The sequence below is a fragment of the Nomascus leucogenys genome, chromosome X (assembly GCF_006542625.1).
Source record: "Nomascus leucogenys isolate Asia chromosome X, Asia_NLE_v1, whole genome shotgun sequence".
Classification (NCBI taxonomy): Eukaryota; Metazoa; Chordata; class Mammalia; order Primates; family Hylobatidae; genus Nomascus; species Nomascus leucogenys.
In genome coordinates this window covers 25987971-26013798 of record NC_044406.1, presented here as the reverse complement: position 1 = coordinate 26013798, position 25828 = coordinate 25987971, and the positions used below count along the sequence as shown (strand labels likewise).

Sequence of the window (25828 nt, the reverse complement as noted above, 5' to 3'; positions counted from 1 at the left end):
CAAGAGGCTGAGGCAGGAGAATCGCCTGAACTCGGGAGGTGGAGGTTGCCATGAACTGAGATAGCGCCACTGCACTCCAGCCTGGGCAACAAGAGCGAAACTCCATCTCAAATAAATAAATTAAATTAAAAATTAAAAATTAAAATTTATTTCAGTGCAAAAAATATATATAGACAGGCCTTGCTGGGTTTCCCCACTCGGTCTGTTAGCATTTGATCATACTCTTTTTGTCAGGTCATATTTCTACATGGCTGTCTGTGCTTTGTTGAAACCAAACATAAAAATTGACAATTTCCCCTGTGCCTTTGGGTCTTCATTCTGAATGGTCCCATGTATACTAAATAAACTTGTATGCCATTTCTCCAAATAATCTGCCTTTTGTGAGTTGATTTTTCAGTGAAGCTTCAGAGGGCCAAGAGGAACCTGCAGCCCTTGGCCCCTACAATATTTTGGGATGGAATATTTTGGTTTCCTTCACTCTGATGACAACAATGGATAGGTGTTCCCTGGTTCACCGTAGTCCTGGATATTCTTTATTGTCTTACATCCAATCTGTTTCTTCGTGTGTGTATTACTTTTCTAAATTGTTATTTTCAATTAACATATAATAATTGTACATATTATGGGGTACTTAATGTGTGATATTAATATTTCAGTACATGTACACAATGTGTAATGATCAAATCAAGGTAATTAGTATACCCATCACCTCAAACATTTATCATTTCATTTGTGTTGAGAACATTCAAAATCCACTCTTCCAGCAATTTGAAAATATGCAACAAATTTTTATTAGAGTCATCCTATAGTGATATAGAACACTAGAACTTATTCCTCCTATCTAATTGTACTTATATATCCATTAACCAGCCTCTGGCTTTTCCCTTCACCCCACACCCTTCTTAGCCTCTAGTAACCACTATTCCTACTATCTACTTCTATGAGATCAGTGTTTTTAGCTTCTACATAAGTGAGAACTTGCAGTATTTATCGTTCTGTGCATGCCTTATTTCACTTAATATAATGTCCTCCGAGCTCATCCATGTTTCTTTTTTAAGGGACTTGCTTGGCTGCTTCTGCATTAGAACCTTTAAGATATACTGGGAGCATATGGACAGGGGTCATATTCCATCTATTTCCAAATCTCTAGCAATTAGTGCAGTATCTGCCAAAATCTGTAAATGTTTGTTAAATTCACTGTTTAGAGGGAAGGAAAAATGTCTTTTGGAAAATAATGTACTTTTCAACTCAAAGTAAGAGAAGCCTATAAAATATCCCAACTGCAGCAGAAAACTAGGGAGCAGTAAAAAGGATGGCACAGTTGAGAGTTGTAACAGACAAGAGGTTTGTGGCTTCCAGTGTCAGTGTCAGTTCTGGTATCACACAAACAAGTGCAACAGCGATTAGGAAGAGAAGTAGTAACAGTGATTGACCTAGTAGTACAGCTGATTAATTCTGTATCCAGGAAGAGAGATTTTAAGGACTGAAATGAAAGCAACTGCAAGCAGAAGGACACTGACAAATGACCACAATTAACATTTCTGATAGCCTAAAGCAACTAACACAGCATGATAAAATGTGGAACACAGAAGGTACAACAGGTGAGAGCTACAGGCTTCAATACAGGATTGAGACCTCAATCTAGATAAAGGCTCTACATACAGTGCCTTCTGGATGTTGGCAACACCAACATCCCTTAACAAAGAAGAATTTGTTTAAACTTTACACCGGATATATATCACATAATTTTCTGCACTTAACTAAGATTAACTTTACTAGCTAACTGTGTCTGTGTGCATACACACAGACATAAAATGTAGATTCTCTAAAAAAAATTTTGATGATTTAATTTTCAAATAAATTTTGGAAAGATTGCCTTCAAGCATTGTTAGAAAGATATAGTTTAAAAAGATGAAACCAAATGTATGTAGTATTCAATATTCAGGTGTTAAATAAGATAGGTTAGGAAGTACATCACAAAAAGGCACCATACTATTAGTCCATTGGCTGTCTCTCCCTCTAGTTTTTGCTTTGTATTTTATTTTCTCTCTGCTTGTACTGAATTATTTTCCTTTTATCTAATCATCTTCTGCCATAGGCCAATCAATGTTTTCAAGGTCAATCAAGGTCAATCAAGCCAAGACCAAGGTGCCTGTTTAGTTTTCTATTAATTTTTGAAGCTCTTCTTTCCCCCCAGAAAACCCCATAAATTTCTTAATCACACTCATGCAAAAACATTTTTGATATAAATCAAATATATTTTCAATTTAAGAGGAAGTTCATCACTATAAATAACAGGTATGGGTAGTATAAAAGTCAGTGCTGGCGGGGCGTGGTGCCTCATGCCTGTAATCCTAGTACTTTGGGAGGCCAAGGCGGGAGGATAATTTGAGCCCAGGAGTTCAAGACTAGCCTGGGCAACAAAGCAAGACTTTATCTAAAAAAACGAAACAAAACAAAACAAAACAAAAGTCAGTGCAGTTTGCTCAGTATTGGTACACTTTCAGGTACACATTAGGATTACATTTCCCTGACACTGCTTAAGTTCGGCATAGATTTGTGCATTTATTTGACCAGTAAAATGCGAAATGTAAATGAAATATGTCTCTTCTTTGGCAGATTTAAGGGACAATAAGTGATTTTCAAAAGTCTCTTCTCTCTGTCAAGTCTATCATGGAAGAAGTTGTTGAGAAAGTGCTTTTATCAGCCTGGGTCCCGGAGTGTTTAAATATGAGCAAAGCCTTTAGTTCCCTGTGTCATATAGCACGAGTAAAAAATAAATTTTGGGGCCTGGCATGGTGGCTCAAGCCTGTAATCCCAGCACTTTGGGAGGCTGAGGCAGGCGGATCACGAGGTCAGGAGTTTGAGACCAGCCTGGCCAACATGGTGAAACCCCGTCTCTACTAAAAATATAAAAATTAGCCAGGCATGGTGGTGCATGCCTGTAATCCCAATGACTCAGGAGGCTGAGGCAGGAGAATCACTTGAACCTGGGAGGCGGAGGTTGCAGTGAGCCAAGATCATGCCACTGCACTCCAGCCTGGGCGACAAAGCAAGACTCTGTCTCAATAAATAAATAAATAAATAAATAAATAAATAAATAAATAAAATTAAATATTTGTTGTCTTAAGCTACTAATGCTTGGGGTTTGTTTGTTACAACAGCATAATCTACATAATCTAGCCCATTCTTACTGATATGACTAATTAAATTGCAAAAAGTTGTGGTAGTAAAACTCCACTGTGGTATACAAGTAATTAAAAATAATATATGATAGCTCAGAATTTCTAGATGACAAACATGTAAACTAGAGGGAAATTTGCATACAAATAATATTGGGCCAGATGACCCAGGAAAGTGAATTTCAAACTGTTACAGGGTGATCTTTAAGGGTTTCTCTGAATCTCTTCAGAGATCACCTGAAGGGACTGGGGAGGAGGAGAGTTATTTGTAGACCCTGATCACACAAAACATCTGTTTCTGGGATTATCTGAGATAGTTTGTTCAAAAATAGGGTTTCCAAGTATTATTATATTTGAGCAAAGGATCATACGGTGAAATAATATTGGGAAAAACATTCTTTTGAGGATAATGGATAACATAAAATCCTGTTGGTAATACATATCAATTTCTCACCAGTTGCTAAATATGCCAAGCTTATCCATACCTCAGCATCTTTGCATGAGTTGAAACATATTTCCTCTCCTCACCAATCTCTGCCTTACATATTCCTTTGCAATCTTTAATATGCAGAAAAAATTCTGCCTTCTCTGTAAAACCAGCCCAGATGCATGTGTGGAAATACATGTGCACACACACTAGAACATATGCCACTTTTTAAAATCCCCTATCATGTTCCTTCGTCAGTGCATTTACCACATTATGGTGTAATCAGTTTGTAAATCTCTCCCCTTTGCCAGATTATGAATGTCTTGCAAAGAGTCTAGAAAGATGTAAGTAGTTTGAAATGGCTAAAATTATATTTAAACAATAAAACATAATTTAGCTTCTCAATTCATTTTGCTCTATTGTTTTAAGCAAATTGTCAAACTTTAACTAGAATTTCCAACTCTTTACCATATTCTGTCATTAAATATTTAACATAAAATCCTCATAGGCTGTACAATTAGATGCTATGTAAATGATTTACTACCACACTTTTATAGTTGATTTTTTTCTATTTCTGTGCTTAAACTATAATTAACAAAGGAAATAAACAATCTGAAATAACATAAAGTGAAGACTTTATTCTTTATGATTTCATATGTGCCCTACCCTTTCCTACCAACAGAAAGACTTCTAACCAATCCTCTATTCACTTTTGTTTTGACTTTTACATGTTGTTGCTCTTACTGTAAATTCATTTTTTATATGTTCAGTAAAAACGCAATTTTTAAAATATGCCAACTATACAAACTGTCACATTGATTCCATTTACAGAACACCTCTACCTGTCAATAAAAATGTTTACAGTTTGCAAACAGCAATTAAAAAAACTCTTATTTTGGGAGAGGGTAAGAGAAATAATCATAAGTTTGATATGTGTTTGTCAAATGAGAAAGGAAATAAACAGTTTTGGTTTTTATTCCCAAGTACTTATATGGAAAGAAAAGGCATGGGGGTTCCCTCAAAGTGATAGATGCAGGTGGCAGATAAGGTGGAGGGTCCCCAGATAATCTCTGACCCGCCTGTGCACTAGGAGAATGGGGTGGAGCCATGGGAAGTTCATGCCTTGTGCAGGGGGCTTGAGATGGGCCTCTTTGGTTCATGTATGGTGGCCTGCAATTCAGTCTGTGAGATGGGAGCCCACTGGCAGGATCCCCTCTCACCTTGCTGAGAGTTTTTTTTTCCTATTTTTCCTTTTTGCGCAATCAATTCTGTTCTACTCACTCTTCAATGTGTCCACACGCCTAGTCTTCCCTGATCGTGTGATAAGAACCCAGTTTTAGCTGAACTAAGGAGTAAAGTTCTGCAACAAAAGTTTTATTTTCATTTCAAAATATAACAACTAAAAATAAGGTGGCCTATACTATATCCTCCTTAGAGGTGATTCTGTAAGTGGTGGATTTTTTTTATATTCTATTATTTCCATAAAGAACTAAGAAGTATTAAAAAGCTGTATTTTAACTCTTAGTTTCAAACAGTAACTAACCATTCCAAAAGAAGAACACTAGAAACCTAGTTCACCTTATAAATAGTCCTGGCCAAGGGCCAAGCTTGAAGTACATTGGTCAGAGTAGAGAGTTTAAAAATATAGTTAATTAATTTATTGGCTCATTTATTTATTAATTAGTTGGGTTTCGTTCCTCAGTAGAAATAGAATGTTAAACGAATAGGAATTTAGAAGGTGATAAGTACATTTTTATAGAAGGTAATATTCTATCTGGGATGCCATATTTATGGAAGTAGTATTTTTATAGCATAAAACCAATGACAAAGATGAGTTTTGGTAGGAATGTTTAAATGATGATGATATTGGAGATCAGTAATTATATATGTCCCTCAGAACAGAATGCAAATTTTTCCCAGTAACAAATTGCAATGACAAAATTCTACAATTCAAAATACTACATCTTTTTTGTTCTTTATATTAATGAATAATATGTAACTGTGTTTTTATTTCATTATTTCAATATATATTTGTGGACTCCTACTATGCCTCAGGTATGGTAAATATTGGAAACTTAAAGATCAATAAGTCTCTTTTACTTGCGTGAGCTCAGTAAAGAAAGATAAATAAATATCTGAAATTTGATGTTATTTGCTTTATAGTAGATACATGCACCAAGTCCAATGGTATCTCAGCAGAACATAGAACAGTATAGCACTCTGGAACCATGAAGTTATTCAGGATGGCTCCGAAGAATATGAGGAAGGGGAGGGGTGAGAGTAGGACAAAGAAGCAAAAGGTACCTTTAGGTAAGCAGAGGCAAGGCTGTAAATAGCTGTGAAGCCTTGCCAAGGTGTTAGAGGTTTTCCTGTAGCCAGTAGTGGGCTACTGAAGAATCTTAATCAGGGAAATGGTATGACACGATCAGAACTGCTTTTTAAAGCCATCACTCTGGTGACAGTGGCAGTAAATGGTAACAGTAAATGTCATAATTATGATGGCGATGTGATAAGAGATGATTTACTTTTTCTTTTTTACCCTGGAGTTCTCAGATTTTTGACACTGAATCTGTTACTTGGTAATATAAATAGATGTGTTCTTTAAGTGAAAAAGATGACTTACATCTAATTGTCTACTTTTTCCAACAGAAAGCAAGCATAATCAAGACTGAGCATAAATACATATAATGATGATTTGCCAATTAAAAATATTAACAAAAAAAGACTGAGCTACATACATCTTGTTCACTGCTCTGGTCCCAGTGCCAAATACATAGAAAATAAATATTTGTTGAATGAATGAATGTTAGTTTAAAGACTAGAGAGTTTAAAGTATTTTCCGCATAGAATTTGGTGAATACAACTTAGGATGCTACTGTGTTTTTTACTGCAGTGACTGATGCAATCAATAAGTACAGGAACACAAAAGAAGCAATTGGGTTTCAAAAGAAAAATAATATGTACAGCTTTGAACATTTCAGTATAAACTCCCTATGGAAAATTGAGATGAAAGCATCCAGTAAGAAATTGGTTAAAAGAGTAGGGAGCACAGGGAAAAATCTGGACTTGAAATATAAATTTGGGAATCCTTAACTCCCAAGGTGGTAGTGTAAGCCACAGAACTAGATGTTATTAGTTAGGGAATGTGTAGACCAAAAAGACCAGAAACCCTAGGGAAAATCAGTGTCTTCAAAATCGCCTGAAGAAGTGCTTCTAATATCACAGAATTCAGTATCATCATTTTCTACTTCCATCATCTCTTACATTTATAACAAAGAGCTTCGCTTTCTCAATCATTTATTCATTTACTCTTCCATTAATAGGACTCATGGATTATTTTTCTCTATGGTTTATAATTCACTGCTATCATCATTTATTTGGATTCTCAAATTGTCTCAGATTTGGATAGTGGAAGCCCTTTCAGATTGGTGCCTGTGTCCTTTTGATATGTTCCTTTCAATTCTCTGAGCATTTATTTACTTTATGGCACAGCGGGACGTTCCAGGCTCGTCTTATACTTTCCCAGTTCCAGCCCTGCAATCTGCCATTTATCTAAGGAGCTCTTACTCCTTTTAGTAAAGAATAGTATTTAGAAACCAAGATATGACTGTAGGTGCACTCATTGCTACTACCCTGGGTGTGCTTATTGCCCCACTAGAGCAGTTATTGCTCTAGACTCACTCAGTGAAAATTATTAGGAAATATATATATATATATATATATATATATCGATATCTACCCATCCCTCTATCTGTATTAAAATCATGTATTTATAATTTAACTTTCAATTCTTTGATCAGGTTAGCAATATAACATCTCATTATAATGTTAGAGCTGAGCAAGGTTCAAAGCTTTTTAGCTAGTGGCTCATCCTTTGTGATTAGAATTCCTTTTTGATATACGGTGCCTAGAGACATCTAGGTACACAATGCCTGTTGTCTATCCCTAGCACATATCCCTGAATGTATGAACTGTAACTTGAAAATAAGCCTCCCATTATGGCTTGTACACTTTTTATGGCCTTAAGGACCAGAAGCTATTCTCAAACACATAGATGGAAAACAGATGTAGCCCCTCAAATACTGGATTGTTTATCCTTGTCTTTTGTTTATATCCCTTTGATTAAGGCAATGTTACTGTGGGTATAATGTTCTCTATTTCTCAGACAGTTTTTGGCACCAGGAAATCAAGGAAATACACTTATTTACAGATTATTTTGTATAAACTATTCAAAGTTTCTAGTGCTTTTATATTTCCAGTTTTTATTGTTGGTGCATTAAAAGAACATTTTCTATATGGCCATATTTTAATGGGATTAGTTCAACACATGTGTTTTGATATGGTTTGGCTTTGTGTCTGCACCCAAATCTCACCTTGAATTGTAAGAATCCCCATGTGTCATAGGAGGGACCCAAGGGGGGTTATTGAATCAGTGGGGTGGGATTTTCCCAGGCTGTTCTCATGATAGTGAATAAGTCTCACGAGATCTGATGGTTTTATAAAGGGAAGTTCCCCTGCACATGCCCGCTTGCCTGCTGCCGTGTAAGACATGACCTTGCTCCTCATTCGCCTTCTGAATGATTGTGAGGCCTCCCCAGCTCTGTAGAACTGGGAGTCAATTAAACCTCTTTCCTTTATAAATTACCCAGTCTTGGGTATGTCTTTATTAGCAGTGTGAGAACAGACTAATACATGTTCATTCTTACACACTTTCAGAATCAGCCACTACATGTCAGGTTATGCTACAGTAACAAAAACTCCACAAATCTTTGTGATTTAGCATAAGAAATTTTAGTTCTTGCTTACGATACATGGCCAATACTGGTCATCAGGGGAGAAATGGGAAGTCTGCATTCACTAAGCAAACCAGACTTCAAGACTCTCCCTCTCATCCTAAGCTTTCATTATCACCTCTGCAGGGAGGAGAAAATGTCTAGAATGATAGACTATTTCTTGTCTTCTGCCCAGGGGTAGCATATATCACTTTCACCTACTTTTCATTTGCAAAGCAAATAATATGACCATACCTCAATTCAATGAGTGACTATAATTCTACAATGTACCTGTAAGGCAGAGAGCAGGAAATATTTGAACTGCTCGGGTGACTGCCACAATCCACATTCTGGACAAAACATCAATTTGTCTCCATCCTGTGGGCAAAGTGGATTTACTCTTTCCTTGAGGAACAACACAAGAGTTTTTTCAAGTCCAGTAAAACTTAAATACAATTACCTCTGGTTGAAGATCAGTAATCTCCACTACACCAGATGATGTGCAGTAGCTCACATCAAATCCTGCTTGCTCCTCTTGATTTGAAAACTTATGACCAAAGGTAGGATTATCTGCTCTACACTCAACCAATATATACTTGTGGAACAGGGACAAGATATATACAATAAGTTCTCCTGTATAGAAAATAGAAGAATGGCAGGGGGTTGGGGGTAGTATACAGCAATCATTTATCCATTTTAGTTCTATGATCTTGCTGGGAAGATCTTGCAAGGGACTTCTGTACATTGGGTAGATAATGTTTTATTTTTGTTGAACTCCAGTTCTGCTCCTTAGGATATTGTCCTTCCCAGCAATTTGTTCTTCCCCTGTGGCCCTTCCTTTTCTGTTATTCACTTTGTTCACACCTACATTGGGCATCTAAGGATATGTTCTCTTTGTCCAGTTATTTTCAAGCTGCTTTCTTTTCATATAAAATTGGAGAACCAAATGTGATTTTGTCTGTTAGTCTCTTTTATTCCAGGCTCTTCCCAAAAACAATCAGCAAGCTTCTATTTAATTTCACTAAGCTGTGTGTGCCAATGGTCACACCCATTTTTTGCTTAACAAAATTCTTCCATTTGTTATCGTTCCTTGATTTTTAGACTCTGTCCCTATACCCATGAACTTAATTCTGTGCACCATGAGACTACAATGTTATTCTCTTTTCCCCAAGATATTTTGTTTAGCTGAAGGGAGTTTCTTTGTATCACAGTCTTTATTGTGAGGTTCAGATACTTACTTTGATATAATTTGAACAATTCATATGTTTCAACAATTCGTGTGATGACCAATTCTTGATTTAATCCTTCATGCAATTCACTTCTGAGTTTTAATCAGCCCTTTGTTGCTCAAAGTATTGCTTAAAAATATCTATTACTGTTTGGTTTTGAGAATCACTTGACTTTTCAACCCTACATGTCCTTAAATTTAAGGATTTTCTATACTTTTTTCATTCTTGCTTGCAAATCATCTGATTATTTTGTGTGCTTACCAATTTCTTGTAACACCTTGTAAACATAACCAACAGCAACCAACACTCATTACTAACGTTTTATTCTTTCTTTTCTTTCCTTGGGGCTGCAAGTTCATTAGGTACCTGATCTAATTTTTATGTTATTGCAGTTGAGAGTTTTGCCAAATATTATACTGATGCATATTATCAATCAGCTTCCTTTTTTCTTTCAGTAATAATTTCTTAGCCTTTCACTGTCTTGTATGTAGGCTATTTTAGGGGTTTTGCTTTAGGAGAGCCATACTCTTTGGAGTAGTTCAGTGCCATCCAGGATGGGCAAGATTATACTGCAATAACAATAATCCCTGCTACTGGAAGAAAATAAAGTTTATTTCTTACATATGATATATGTCAAATGTAAATTGACAGGGGGTCTTGGCTCTTGGCTTATTGTAACTAAACAGGGACCTGAGATGACAGAGGTACCATCTACTTTTATGATCACTTTAGCAAGGGAAAGATAATGCGGCCTATAATTCCCTAGCCCTTCAAGCTTTCACACTGAAGTGTCACATGTCACTGTTATATTTCATTCACCACAACAAGTCACGTAATCATAGGGCAGGAAAGTGAACCTACTATAGGATCAGAAATTGGGTAATAGGATACAATTGCACTAGCGATTACAAAAGCACTAGTTGTTATAGCACTTTCTTCCACTAGTGAATTCAGTTGTAAAATTCAAATTCTTGCATATACATTGACACAATCCTGCATAGTATTATACCTAACTGAATGATGCTCAGTTTATTTAAAGGTGATGAGAGGTTAAATGTAGTCACTAGGTTGATCAAAATAAAGCAATGTAGTTCAAAAACTGGAAAAACAAAGAGTGTTGTTAAAAGATCCAAGTGTCATTTCCTGAAAAATAAAGAATAACACTTGTTTATTACTGGGGTGCTAACTTATTATTGCTAAGATATAAGATATTTTTCACTTCAGTTTTATATTCAATTTCATTGGCATTAAAGTTATAAACATTAAACTTGTACGTATACATAAACATATATGTGTATCTATCTATCTATCTATCTATCTATCTATATATATATATATACACACATAACCACACACATATATGTATATATACACATACAGATATATGTAAAACAGAATTTTATAAGGATCCTTGAGAGGAAGAATGTTGTTGAAATTAGTGTTTTTAGAAATCAAAATACTATGATATTTAATATTATCTTCTTGTGTGAGAAGCATACATTCTGGTATACACAAGAGCATAGTAAACAGAGAACACACTAAGGTGAATAATAAAGATGAGCAACGGTCTCAATAATTTCTCAACCAATACACTGTTTCTTGTAGTAAATTACATTTCCATTCTTCATTTTTTAATCAGAAGGAGCAAGTGACTCCTTGAACCACAAACGTTTAATGATTCCAAGCACTAGACCTGGCACAGGGGCTTATGCCTGTAATCCCAGCACTTTGGGAGGCCAAGATGGGCCGATCACCTGAGGTCAGGAGTTTGAGAGCAGCCTGACCAACATGGTGAAAACCTCTCAATACTAAAAATACAAAAATCAGCCACACATGGTGGTGGGCACCTGTAGTCCCAGCTACTTGGGAGGCTGAGACAAGAGAATTGCTTGAACCCAGGAGGCAGAGGTTGCAGTGAGCTGAGATCGTGCCACTGCACTCAAGCCTGGGTGACATGAGTGAAAAAAAAAAAAAATCCGGCACAACAAAGAAAGAGACTTTTAGACCAATATCTCTGATGAACATCGATGCAAAAATCCTCAATAAAATACTGGCAAACCGAATCCGGCAGCACATCAAAAAAGTTATCCACCATGATCAAATGGGCTTCATCCCTGGGATGCAAGGCTGGTTCAACATATGCAAATCAATAAACGTAATCCAGCATATAAACAGAACCAAAGACAAAAACCACATGATTATCTCAATAGATGCAGAAAAGGCCTTTGACAAAATTCAACAGCCGTTCATGCTAAAAACTCTCAATAAATTAGGTATTGATGGGACGTATCTCAAAATAATAAGAGCTATTTATGACAAACCCACAGCCAATATCATACTGAATGGGCAAAAACTGGAAGCATTCCCTTTGAAAATGGGCACAAGAGAGGGATGCCCTCTCTCACCACTCCTATTCAACATAGTGTTGGAAGTTCTGGCCAGGGCAATCAGGCAGGAGAAAGAAATAAAGAGTATTCAATTAGGAAAAGAGGAAGTCAAATTGTCACTGTTTGCAGATGACATGATTGTATATTTAGAAAACCCCATAGTCTTAGCCCAAAATCTCCTTAAGCAGATAAGCAACTTCAGCAAAGTCTCAGGATACAAAATCAATGTGCAAAAATCACAAGCATTCTTATACACCAATAACAGACAAACAGAGAGCCAAATCATGAGTGAACTCCCATTCATAATTGCTTCAAAGAGAATAAAATACCTAGGAATCCAACTTACGAGGGATGTGAAGGACCTCTTCAAGGAGGACTACAAACCACTGCTCAACGAAATAAAAGAGGACACAAACAAATGGAAGAACATTCCATGCTCAGGGATAGGAAGAATCAATATTGTGAAAATGGCCATACTGCCCAAGGTAATTTATAGATTCAATGCCATTCCCATTAAGCTACCAATGACTTTCTTCACAGAATTGGAAAACCACTTTAAAGTTCATATGGAACCAAAAAAAGAGCCTGCCTTGCCAAGACAATCCTAAGCCAAAAGAAGAAAGCTGGAGGCATCACGCTACCTGACTTTAAACTATACTACATGGCTACAGTAACCAAAACAGCATGGTACTGGTACCAAAACAGAGATATAGACGAATGGAACAGAACAGAGCCCTCAGAAATAATGCCACATATCTACAACCATCTGATCTTTGACAAAAACAAGAAATGGGGAAAGGATTCCCTATTTAATAAATGGTGCTGGGAAAACTGGCTAGCCATATGTAGAAAGCTGAAACTGGATCCCTTCCTTACATCTTATACAAAAATTAATTCAAGATGGATTAAAGAGTTAAATTTTAGACCTGAAACCATAAAAACCCTAGAAGAAAACCTAGGCAATACCATTCAGGACATAGGCATGGGCAAGGACTTCATGTCTAAAGCACCAAAAGCGATGGCAACAAAAGCCAAAATTGACAAATGGGATCTAATTAAACTAAAGAGCTTCTGCACAGCAAATGAAACTACCATCAGAGTGAACAGGCAACCTACAGAATGGGAAAAAAATTTTGCAATCTACCCATCTGACAAAGGGCTAATATCCAGAATCTGAAATAAACAAATTTACAAGAAAAAAAACAAACAACCCCATCAAAAAGTGGGCTAATGATATGAACAGACACTTCTCAAAAGAAAACTTTTATGCAGCCAACAAACACAGGAAAAAATGTTCATCATTACTGGCCATCAGAGAAATGCAAATCAAAACCACAATGAGATACCATCTCACACCAGTTAGAATGGCGATCATTCAAAAGTCAGGAAACAACAGGTGCTGGAGAGGATGTGGAGAAATAGGAACACTTTTACACTGTTGATGGGACTGTAAACTAGTTCAACCACTGTGGAAGACAGTGTGGTGATTCCTCATGGATCTAGAACTAGAACTACTATTTGACCCAGCCATCCCATCACTGGGTATATACGGAAATGATTATAAATCATGCTGTTATAAAGACACATGCACACGTATGTTTATTGCAGCACTATTCACAATAGCAAAGACTTGGAACCAACCCAAATGTCCATCAATGATAAGACTGGATTAAGAAAATGTGGCACATATGCACCATGGAATACTATGCAGCCATAAAAAAGGATGAGTTCATGTCCTTTGTAGGGACATGAATGAAGCTGGAAACCATCATTCTCAGCAAACTATGGCAAGGACAAATAACCAAACACCGCATGTTCTCACTCATAGGTGGGAATAGAACAATGAGAACACTTGGGCACAGGAAGGGGAACATCACACACCAGGCCCTGTTGTGGGGTGGGGGGAGCAGGGAGAGATAGCATTAGGAGATATACCTAATGCAAATGACGAGTTAATGGGTGCAGCACACCAACATGGCACATGTATACATATGTAAAAATCCTGCATGTTGTGCACATGTACCCTAGAACTTAAAGTGTAAAAACAAATTCCAAGCATTATAACATTTAACCATCAAATGTTAAATATATCTATGATGGGAAATTATAGTGCTTTAGCTATTGTAGACTCTAGATACTAAGGACTTATCACACAAAATTGATCTTTTTCAATATTCTTTAAACAAATCATTAGCCTTTGGATAATTAACCCATTGCTACACACACACACACACACACACAGTCAGTAGACAGAAAGCTAGCTAGATAGCTAGATGATTGACAGATATATTACACATTTATATATTGTATATTAATTTGTAAATATAATTTAGATTGTCTTAAAGGCTGTCTTGTCCAGCAACATTTATTAAGATTTAAAAGCAGAGGATCTGGAAACAAACTGCCAAAGTTCAATTATGATGCCATTAAGTCTTAGCTGTGTTGTTATCCTTCTGTGGTTGAATTTCCTTATCTGTATACTTTGTATCATAACATCCTTCATTTCCCTTTCTTAAGGAGCAATTAGAAAAATAATGATTTCAGCAGGTGGAGCCAAGATGGCCGAATAGGAACAGCTCCGGTCTCCAGCTCCCAGCCCCAGCGACACAGAAGACGGGTGATTTCTGCATTTCTGCTTGAGGTACCGGTTTCATCTCACTAGGGAGTGCCTAACAGTGGGTGCAGGACAGTCGGTGAAGCGCACTGTGCGCGAGCCGAAGCAGGGCGAGGCATTGCCTCACTCGGAAAGCGCAAGGGGTCAGGGAGTTCCCTTTCCTAGTCAAAGAAAGGGGAAACGGACGGCACCTGGAATATCAGGTCAGTCCCATCCTAATACTGCGCTTTTCCAACGGGCCTGGAAAACGGCACACTAGGAGATTGTGTCCCGCACCTGGCTCGGAGGGTCCTATGCCCACGGAGTCTTGCTGATTGCTAGCACAGCAGTCTGAGATCAAGCTGCAAGGCGGCAGCGAGGCTGGGGGAGGGGCGCCCGCCATTGCCCAGGCTTGCTTAGGTAAACAAAGCAGCCAGAAAGCTCGAACTGGGTGGAGCCCACCACAGCTCAAGGAGGCCTGCCTGCCTCTGTAGGCTCCACCTCTGGGGGCAGGGCACAGACAAACAAAAAGTCAGCAAGAACCTCCATAGACTTAAATGTCCCTGTCTGACTGACAGCTTTGAAGAGAGTAGTGGTTCTCCCAGCACGCAGCTGGAGATCTGAGAACGGACAGACTGCCCCTAAAGTGGGTCCCTCACCCCTGAGCAGCCTAACTGGGAGGCACCCCCCCAGTAGGGACAGACTGACACCTCATTCAACCAGGTACTCCTCTGAGACAAAACTTTCAGAGGAACTATCAGACAGCTGAATTTGTGGTCTCATGAAAATCCGCTGTTCTGCAGCCACCGCTGCTGACACCCAGCCAAACAGGGTCTGGAGTGGACCTCTAGTAAACTCCAACAGACCTGCAGCTGAGGGGCCTGTCTGGTAGAAGGAAAACTAACAAACAGAAAGGACATCCACACCAAAAACCCATCTGTACATCACCATCATCAAAACAAAAAGTAGATAAAACCACAAAGATGGGGAAAAAACAGAGCACAAAAACTGGAAACTCTAAAAAACAGAGCACCTCTCCTCCTCCAAAGGAACGCAGTTCCTCACCAGCAATGGAACAAAGCTGGATGGAGGATGACTTTGATGAGTTGAGAGAAGAAGGCTTCAGACGATCAAACTACTCTGAGCTACGAGAGGAAATTCAAAACAATAGCAAAGAAGTTAAAAACTTTGAAAAAAAATTAGAAGAATGGATAACTAGAATAACCAATGGAGAGAAGTGCTTAAAGGAGCTGATGGAGCTGAAAGCCAAGTTTGGAGAACTACGTGAAGATTGCAGAAGCCTCAGTAGCAGATGCGATCAACTGGAAGAAAGGGTATCGCTGATGGAAGATGAAATGAATGAAATGAAGAGACAAGGGAAGTTTAGAGAAAAAAGAATAAAAAGAAATGAACAAAGCCTCCAAGAAATTTGGGACTATGTGAAAAGACCAAACCTACGTCTGATTGGTGTACCTGAAAATGATGGGGAGAATGGAACCAAGTTGGAAAACACTCTGCAAGATATTATCCAGGAGAACTTCCCCAATCTAGCAAGGCAGGCCAGCATTCAGATTCAGGAAACACAGAGAACGCCACAAAGATACTCCTCGAGAAGGGCAACTCCAAGACACATAATTGTCAGATTCACCAAAGTTGAAATGAAGGAAAAAATGTTAAGGGCAGCCAGAGAGAAAGGTCGGGTTACCCACAAAGGGAAGCCCATCAGACTAACAGCTGATCTCTCAGCAGAAACTCTACAAGCCAGAAGAGAGTGGGGGCCGATATTCACCATTCTTAAAGAAAAGAATTTTCAACCCAGAATTTCCTATCCTGCCAAACTAAGCTTCATAAGTGAAGGAGAAATAAAATACTTTACAGATAAGCAAACGCTGAGTGATTTTGTCACCACCAGGTCTGCCCTAAAAGAGCTCCTGAAGGAAGCACTAAACATGGAAAGGAACGACCGGCACCAGCCACTGCAAAAATATGCCAAACTGTAAAGACCATCAAGGCTAGGAAGAAACTATAGGAACTAACGAGCAAAATAACCAACTAACATCATAATGACAGGATCAGATTCACACATAACAATATTAACATTAAATGTAAATGGGCTAAATGCTCCAACCAAAAGACACAGACTGGCAAACTGGATAAGGAGTCAGGACCCATCAGTGTGCTGTATTCAGGAAACCCATCTCACGTGCAGAGACACACATAGACTCAAAATAAAGGGATGGAGGAAGATCTATCAAGCAACTGGAAATCAAAAAAAGGCAGGGGTTGCAATCCTAGTCTCTGATAAAATAGACTTTAAACCAACAAAGATCAAAAGAGACAAAGAAGGCCATTACATAATGGTAAAGGGATCAATTCAACAAGAAGAGCTAACTATCCTAAATATATATGCACCCAACACAGGAGCACCCAGATTCATAAAGCAAGTCCTCAGTGACCTACAAAGGGACTTAAACTCCCACACAATAATAATGGGAGATTTTAACACCCCACTGTCAACATTAGACAGATCAACGAGACAGAAAGTTAACAAGGATATTCAGGAATTGAACTCAGCTCTACATAAAGTGGACCTAATAGACATCTACAGAACTCTCCACCCCAAGTCAACAGAATATACATTTTTTTCAGCACCACACCACACCTATTCCAAAATTGACCACATAGTTGGAAGTAAAGCTCTCCTCAGCAAATGTAAAAGAACAGAAATTATAACAAACTGTCTCTCAGACCACAGTGCAATCAAACTAGAACTCAGGATTAAGAAACTCACTCAAAACCGCTCAACTACATGGAAACTGAACAACCTGCTCCTGAATGACTATTGGGTACATAATGAAATGAAGGCAGAAATAAAGATGTTCTTTGAAACCAATGAGAACAAAGACACAACATACCAGAATCTCTGGGACACGTTCAAAGCAGTGTGTAGAGGGAAATTTATAGCACTAAATGCCCACAAGAGAAAGCAGGAAAGATCCAAAACTGACACCCTAACATCACAATTAAAAGAACTAGAAAAGCAAGAGCAAACACATTCAAAAGCTAGCAGAAGGCTAGAAATAACTAAAATCAGAGCAGAACTGAAGGAAATAGAGACACAAAAAACCCTTCAAAAAATTAGTGAATCCAGGAGCTGGTTTTTTGAAAGGATCAACAAAATTGATGGACCGCTAGCAAGACTAATAAAGAAGAAAAGAGAGAAGAATCAAATAGATGCAATAAAAAACGAAAAAGGGGACATCACCACCGATCCCACAGAAATACAATCTACCATCAGAGAATACTACAAACACCTCTATGCAAATAAACTAGAAAATCTAGAAGAAATGGATAAATTCCTCGACAAATACACCCTCCCAAGACTAAACTAGGAAGAAGTTGAATCTCTAAATAGACCAATAACAGGTTCTGAAATTGTGGCAATAATCAATAGCTTACCAACCAAAAAGAGTCCAGGACCTGATGGATTCACAGCTGAATTCTACCAGAGGTACAAGGAGGAACTGGTACCATTCCTTCTGAAACTATTCCAATCGATAGAAAAAGAGGGAATCCTCCCTAACACATTTTACGAAGCCAGCATCGTCCTGATACCAAAACCTGGCAGAGACTTAACCAAAAAAGAGAATTTCAGACCAATATCCTTGATGAACATTGATGCAAAAATCCTCAATAAAATACTGGCAAACCGAATCCAGCAGCACATCAAAAAGCTTATCCACCATGACCAAGTGGGCTTTATCCCTGGGATGCAAGGCTGGTTCAACATACGCAAATCAATAAATGTAATCCAGCATATAAACAGAACCAAAGACAAAAACCACATGATTATCTCAATAGATGCAGAAAAGGCCTTTGACAAAATTCAACAACCCTTCATGCTAAAAACTCTCAATAAATTAGGTATTGATGGGACGTATCTCAAAATAATAAGAGCTATCTATGACAAACCCACAGCCAATATCATACTGAATGGGCAAAAACTGGAAGCATTCCCTCTGAAAACTGGCACAAGACAGGGATGCCCTCTCTCACCACTCCTATTCAACATAGTGCTGGAAGTTCTGGCCAGAGCAATCAGGCAGGAGAAGGAAATAAAGGGTATTCAATTAGGAAAAGAGGAAGTCAAACTGTCCCTGTTTGCAGATGACATGATTGTATATCTAGAAAACCCCATTGTCTCAGCCCAAAATCTCCTTAAGCTAATTAGCAACTTCAGCAAAGTCTCAGGATACAAAATTAATGTACAAAAATCACAAGCATTCTTGTACACCAATCACAGACAAACAGAGAGCCAAATCATGAGTGAACTCCCATTCACAATTGCTTCAAAGAGAATAAAATACCTAGGAATCCAACTTACAAGGGATGTGAAGGACCTCTTCAAGGAGAACTACAAACCACTGCTCAATGAAATAAAAGAGGATACAAACAAATGGAAGAACATTCCATGCTCATGGGTTGGAAGAATCAATATCGTGAAAATGGCCATACTGCCCAAGGTAATTTATAGATTCAATGCCATCCCCATCAAGCTACCAATGACTTTCTTCACAGAATTGGAAAAAACTACTTTAAAGTTCATATGGAACCAAAAAAGAGCCCGCATCACCAAGTCAATCCTAAGCCAAAAGAACAAAGCTGGAGGCATCACGCTACCTGACTTCAAACTATACTACAAGGCTACAGTAACCAAAACAGCATGGTACTGGTACCACAACAGAGACATAGATCAATGGAACAGAACAGAGCCCTCAGAAATGATGCCGAATATCTACAACTATCTGATCTTTGACAAACCTGACAAAAACAAGAAATGGGGAAAGGATTCCCTATTTAATAAATGGTGCTGGGAAAACTGGCTAGCCATATGTAGAAAGCTGAAACTGGATCCCTTCCTTACACCTTATACAAAAATTAATTCAAGATGGATTAAAGACTTATATGTTAGACCTAAAACCATTAAAATCCTACAAGAAAACCTAGGCAATACCATTCAGGACATAGGCATGGGCAAGGACTTCATGTCTAGAACACCAAAAGCAATGGCAACAAAAGCCAAAATCGACAAATGGGATCTCATTAAACTAAAGAGCTTCTGCACAGCAAAAGAAACTACCATCAGAGTGAACAGGCAACCTACAGAATGGGAGAAAATTTTTGCAACCTACTCATCTGACAAAGGGCTAATATCCAGAATCTACAAGGAACTCAAACAAATTTACAAGAAAAAAACAAACAACCCCATCAAAAAGTGGGCAGAGGACATGAACAGACACTTCTCAAAAGAAGACATTTATGCAGCCAAAAAACACATGAAGAAATGCTCATCATCACTGGCCATCAGAGAAATGCAAATCAAAACCACAGTGAGATACCATCTCACACCAGTTAGAATGGCCATCATTAAAAAATCAGGAAACAACAGGTGCCGGAGAGGATGTGGAGAAATAGGAACACTTTTACACTGTTGGTGGGACTGTAAACTAGTTCAACCATTGTGGAAGTCAGTGTGGCGATTCCTCAGGGATCTCGAACTAGAAATACCATTTGACCCAGCCATCCCATTACTGGGTATATACCCAAAGGACTATAAATCATGCTGCTATAAAGACACATGCACACGTATGTTTATTGCGGCACTATTCACAATAGCAAAGACTTGGAACCAACCCAAATGTCCAACAACGATAGACTGGATTAAGAAAATGTGGCACATATACACCATGGAATACTATGCAGCCATAAAAAATGATGAGTTCGTGTCCTTTGTAGGGACATGGATGAAACTGGAAAACATCATTCTCAGTAAACTATCGCAAGGACAAAAAACCAAACACCGCATGTTCTCACTCATAGGTGGGAATTGAACAATGAGAACTCATGGACACAGGAAGGGGATCATCACACTCCGTGGACTGTTGTGGGGTGGGGGGAGCGGGGAGGGACAGCATTAGGAGATACACCTAATGCTAAATGACGAGTTAATGGGTGCAGGAAATCAACATGGCACATGGATACATATGTAACAAACCTGCACATTGTGCACATGTACCCTAAAACCCTAAAGTATAATAAAAAAGAAAATAAATAAATAAATAAATTAAATTAAATTAAAAGAAAAAAAAGAAAAGAAAAATAATGATTTCACAGGAAGCATTCAAGATCTGTTTGCTAATATCATTATTATTTATGCAAAACCTACAGGCAGTTTATGCCTACTTTTCTCTGAAATTTTCTTAAAATAAAGGATGTCTTTAGTATATTCAGTGAAAATACACTGAAAAGCCTTGTTCTTCTATGCTTTTCACTTGTTAAGGTCGATGAGTACATGAACGGTCTAGTAAGTGCAAACATCAGTCATGAGTCTGCTGCTTATTTCATCATTGTTCATGAGGACAGGTTAAGCTTATCTACTTGCTTCATGTCAATGGATTCTACTAAAAGAAGAAATGAAATGAAAAATGCTACAGACTACTCAGACATTTGGGCACTAAGAAGAAGGGAATTCTGTCATGTACTACAACATGGATGACATGTTTCGAGGACATTACGCTAAGTGAAATAAACCAGTCACAGAAGCACAAATGATGTATGATTTGTCAAATTCATAGAAACAGAGTAGAATAATGGTCTCCAGGGTCTGGTAATGGGGGAAATGCGGAATTGCTTTTTGATGGCTATTAAACTCCAGTTTATTTAAAATGAAGAAGTTCTAGAATTTTGCTGCACAACATTTGCCTATGGTTAACAGTACTGTAATGTACACTTAGAAATTGTTAAGAGAGTAAATCTCATGTTATGTGGTTTTCTTTCCACAATTAAAAAAAATGTAACAATAACAGAAACAGAAAGAGCAATAAAGTATGACAAAACGAAATAAGAGGAAAAACAAAACACATGCACATACATACACATACATGTACACATACAAAAGTACACACTGGGGGCTGGGCGCGGTGGCTTATGCCTGTAATCCTAGCACTTTGGGAGGCCGAGGCGGGTGGATCACTTGAGGTCAGGAGTTTGAGACCAGCCTGACCAACATGGAGAAAACCCGTCTCTGCTAAAGATACAAAATTAGCTGGGCCTGGTGGCTCATGCCTGTAATCCCAGCTACTCAGGAGGCTGAGGCAGGAGAATCGCTTGAACCCAGGAGGCGGAGGTTGTAGTGAGCCGAGATCGCGCCACTGCACTCCAGCCTGGGCAACAAGAGCAAAACTCCGTCTCAAAAAAAAAAAAAAAAAAAAAATACACACTGAGTTCCAAACACTAATGCTTCTGAAATATTTATTAGGTGAAGAGAAGCATTATTTGGCAAATTTGCATAAAATATTTCCCAAACATATGTCCCCCTTTCAGCAAAACATGTCTACAAAGAGATTTCCTGAAATCTATTATCTTGCATGTATCAGTAGCAACATTAATCCATTTAATTTACAAAAAAGGCAAATACGATGCTTAGTATATGTATATATATATATACGTTTTTCGTTCTAATAAATATAGACGCATTTTCTAATTCTAAAGTTTTACTCTTTTTAGAGGTTTTTGTGAAAAATAGCAAAAGTATGTGTAGCTATGAACGTCATAAATAAGACATTAGTTTTTCATTTCCTACAACTGTAATTGTATAAATTGACAAAAAATCAATTTATATATAAATATTTTCATGGTGTATACTGTGAATATATTTATAAAACTCCACAAAACATCAATCTTTAAATAATGAAACCACATATTCCAATATTTCACAGCGTTCTCCATAGTTTTCTGTGCAACTGTTGAAGTGTTCCTTCTTTTATCTTCTGTTGAAATGCTTTATGGAGATTAAAGCTTAACTTCAGAACTTCAGAGTAAGCAGCAGAGAATGAAATAGCTTGGAAGAGACAGAGATGTGCAAAATCATAAGCTGTTTCTAAAGATGTATGGCAAAGCACAGGATTGAAAATTGAAGTTGGATGTGGCAACTTAACAGACACAGAAGAGTTTTTCTTTATACAGTACATCCAAATTTCTTTTAGAAGATGTTTTTTGAAAGAATTCTGGTGATGGAAAAATTATTTGAAACTTGGAAATAAGGCAAAAATATGGACAGCAAGTCTACTCGATGTCACATGGTGGTAATGGCCATCTGAAGATTATGTAAAGAAATGTATTTAATTTGTATTAAATCTTAATTGAATTCATGTGTCTATATAAGAACAAATGAGTTTAATAAAGTTTACAATTATCGTTTTTATAACTTAATAATTTCATAAAACACTTGAATGTACCTGTTGGAAACTTATACTTACACCGCCAACTGTTACAGGATATTGTGAAAATATTCATATGGAAATAAACTGTTTTCCTCTGACAAATCCAATATATTCTTAGAAATGCACATATCTGCCTGAAAGTTCTCATATTTTGAGAACAAAATCTGACTGGATTAAATTCACATTCTCTCCAGAAATTTCTGGGAAGAAAATGGCCTACAATTCTTGACACCTTTATTTCTGAATTTAGATAGATAACAACAGAGACATATTATTCAGCTATTGACACGATTTCTTAACATCTAACTTTATCAGGGCAAGAGGTATTTCTTTATTATTTAACAGATAGGATATTGTTATATACAGCCTATCATACACTTGCAAGGTCAGAAATGGACCTTTATATTTTAATATTTTGGACATTTTTTATTTGAAGATAGGAGAAATTATTCATTCTGTCAACTTAAAAGGCATAACACAGCAGTATTAACTGAAAATAGAAGATATTTGACGAAAGATAAGAGTTAAAATGATTCTTACCTTAATTTAGGCATTTATGAAACTTTCAAAATGCACTAATATTATCTGACAGAAATCATTTAGTTCTGCACTTGCCATTGATTACATTAAGGTTATGAAACTTTCAAAATGCACTAATATTATTTGACAGAAATCGTTTAGTTCTGCACTTGCCATTGATTACATTAATGTTCTCTACAGCTTTTTAAATCTCTCAATGTAATTCTAAATATAAACCTGCTAAATAATGAATATTGGGGTTTAATATTCATGACGTTAATCTTCTCCCAAAATTAAACCTTGAAATCAAGTTGTCTCTTTTAAAAAATATTATTAGGAAGTTAAAATTTGACTAAATTAAATAAATTGATTTTTTAAGACAAAATAATGGTCAATTTGATTGAAGTTTTACATTAAACATTTGTTTTGTTGTATTGATAGAATTTTCCAAGTGAATATAATATATAAAATAGAGAAATAGTAACTAAATGGGAATGGTATATTTTAAAAACCAAATTTTACATAAACATTGGAATTTTATCTTTCATCTAATTTATCAATATTTTAATATACCCTACATTTGACAATTTGGTTTTACCAATTTAACATTTCAAAAAAAGTAAATAATTAAAATAGCATAAGAAAAAATTTATTCACACATCCTTTTTCATTATTTTTTGAAATTTATAGATGACATGATAATTGTTCGTATTTATCTTTAAAAAAAATCAGATTAAAAGCCTTAAATTGGTTTCATCTCTGGCTTGGGCTAATTCTGAACTTAATGCCTGAAGTTGCTTCTTAACACGCGCATTTTTCTGTGTTTCTGTTACACGTTCTTCCTCGCTTCTATGGTTCATTACCCCTTCATTTGATAATTCAGCAGTAGCCTCAGCATTATTCTCATCATGTTCATCATGTTCGTTTTCTGTCGGAGGAATGACTGGTGGTGGAGGTGGAGAGGGAGTAGACATCACAGTTTTTAACTCTTCTTTGGTCTTTTCCAAGTCTTCCTGGGTTGCAAAAGCTTTGTGTTGCCACTCAGTAGCTTCCTCTTCCTTTTTCTTCTTGGCTTCTTCTAGAAGTGCAATCTTGGCAGTGAACTCAGCAAGTGCTGCTAGCTGCTCCTGATTCTTCATCTGGTCGGCAGCTTGTTTTGCTATGGCAGACTTCGCCTCTTCAGCAGCTCGATGCTCCTTTTCAAGCCGCTCTGCTTCTTCTTTTGCTCGTTTTCATTCTTGATACAGTTCTAGAGCTTTTTGAGTCTGTTCTTCTAGTTATTTCTGGGCTTTAATTGTCCATTCTTCAATTTGTCTTAGACGTTCCATTAGCTCTTCCTTTTCACGTTCTATTCTTTCCTTTTCCTTTTCTGCTATTTCTCTTTTCTTCTTTTCATTCTCTAATTGTGCACTTTCCAACTGCTTCTGATGTTTCCCCTCCCTAGCCTGAGACTTCATCTGTTGTACTTCAATAGTATCAGGCTTCCTTCTTCACATGTATACTTCATGGTTTCCCATACATAAGGCCAAAATCCCCTTATGGATTCTCAGACGAGGTGCATAAAAAACAAAATCAGGTGCCTTTTTGTCTATTGGCTTTATAACAATTTTTTTATCATTAAATGAAATACTTCTGATTTCACTCCAGGGAAAACCAATTTTAGATGTCAACTTGTCATCATGCTCATAAATATTCAGATTCAAAGCATCAACAGCTAGCCACAATTCAGTTCCCTCTTTATTTTTATTCTTATATTTATTTTATTATTTTTTTATTTTTTTTTGAGATGGAGTCTCGCTCTTGTCGCCCAGGCTGGAGTGCAGTGGCGCAATCTCGGCTCACTGCAAGTTCCGCCTCCCAGGTTCACGCCATTCTCCTACCTCAGCCTCCTGAGTAGCTGGGACTACAGGCGCCCGCCACCATGCCCGGCTAATTTTTTGTACTTTTGGTAGAGACAGGGTTTCACTGTGGTCTCGATCTCCTGACCTCGTGATCCGCCTGCCTCGGCCTCCCAAAGGGCTGGGATTACAGGCTTGAGCCACCACACCCAGCCTAGATGGCTTCTTAAACTTGCAAGAAGAGTCTCTGGGTTATTTCTTGAATTAATTCCTCAGACACATCTTCAGGAAAGAATTTAACTCTAAACTTGAACTGTAAAGGATTCACTTTTTTAACATCTTGCTGTTAAAAAATAAAAACCTTTTTATTTAGTTTGAGGCATGTAGGATAACCTTTGCTGTCTACATACTGCAGCCCAAAAAAAACAGACCTCACGCAAACCAACTGTTTTCACCACCTGGTCAAAAAGTTGTTTGCCAGTTGTATTGGGCACAAAATGATGTTCTTCATGCTGAGAATGTTACAGCAGGCCGTGATAAGTACAAGACTCTGCAACAGATTCGACAAGGCAATACAAACCTGCGTATCGATGAGTTTG

At 37.4% G+C, this 25828-nt stretch overlaps 1 pseudogene; it reads right to left on the bottom strand.

Annotated features, from left to right (window-relative positions):
• Window positions 1-24119: 24119 nt before the first annotated feature.
• LOC100596727 lies at window positions 24120-25130 on the bottom strand (annotated as a pseudogene).
• Between the last annotated feature and the right edge of the window lie 698 nt (window positions 25131-25828).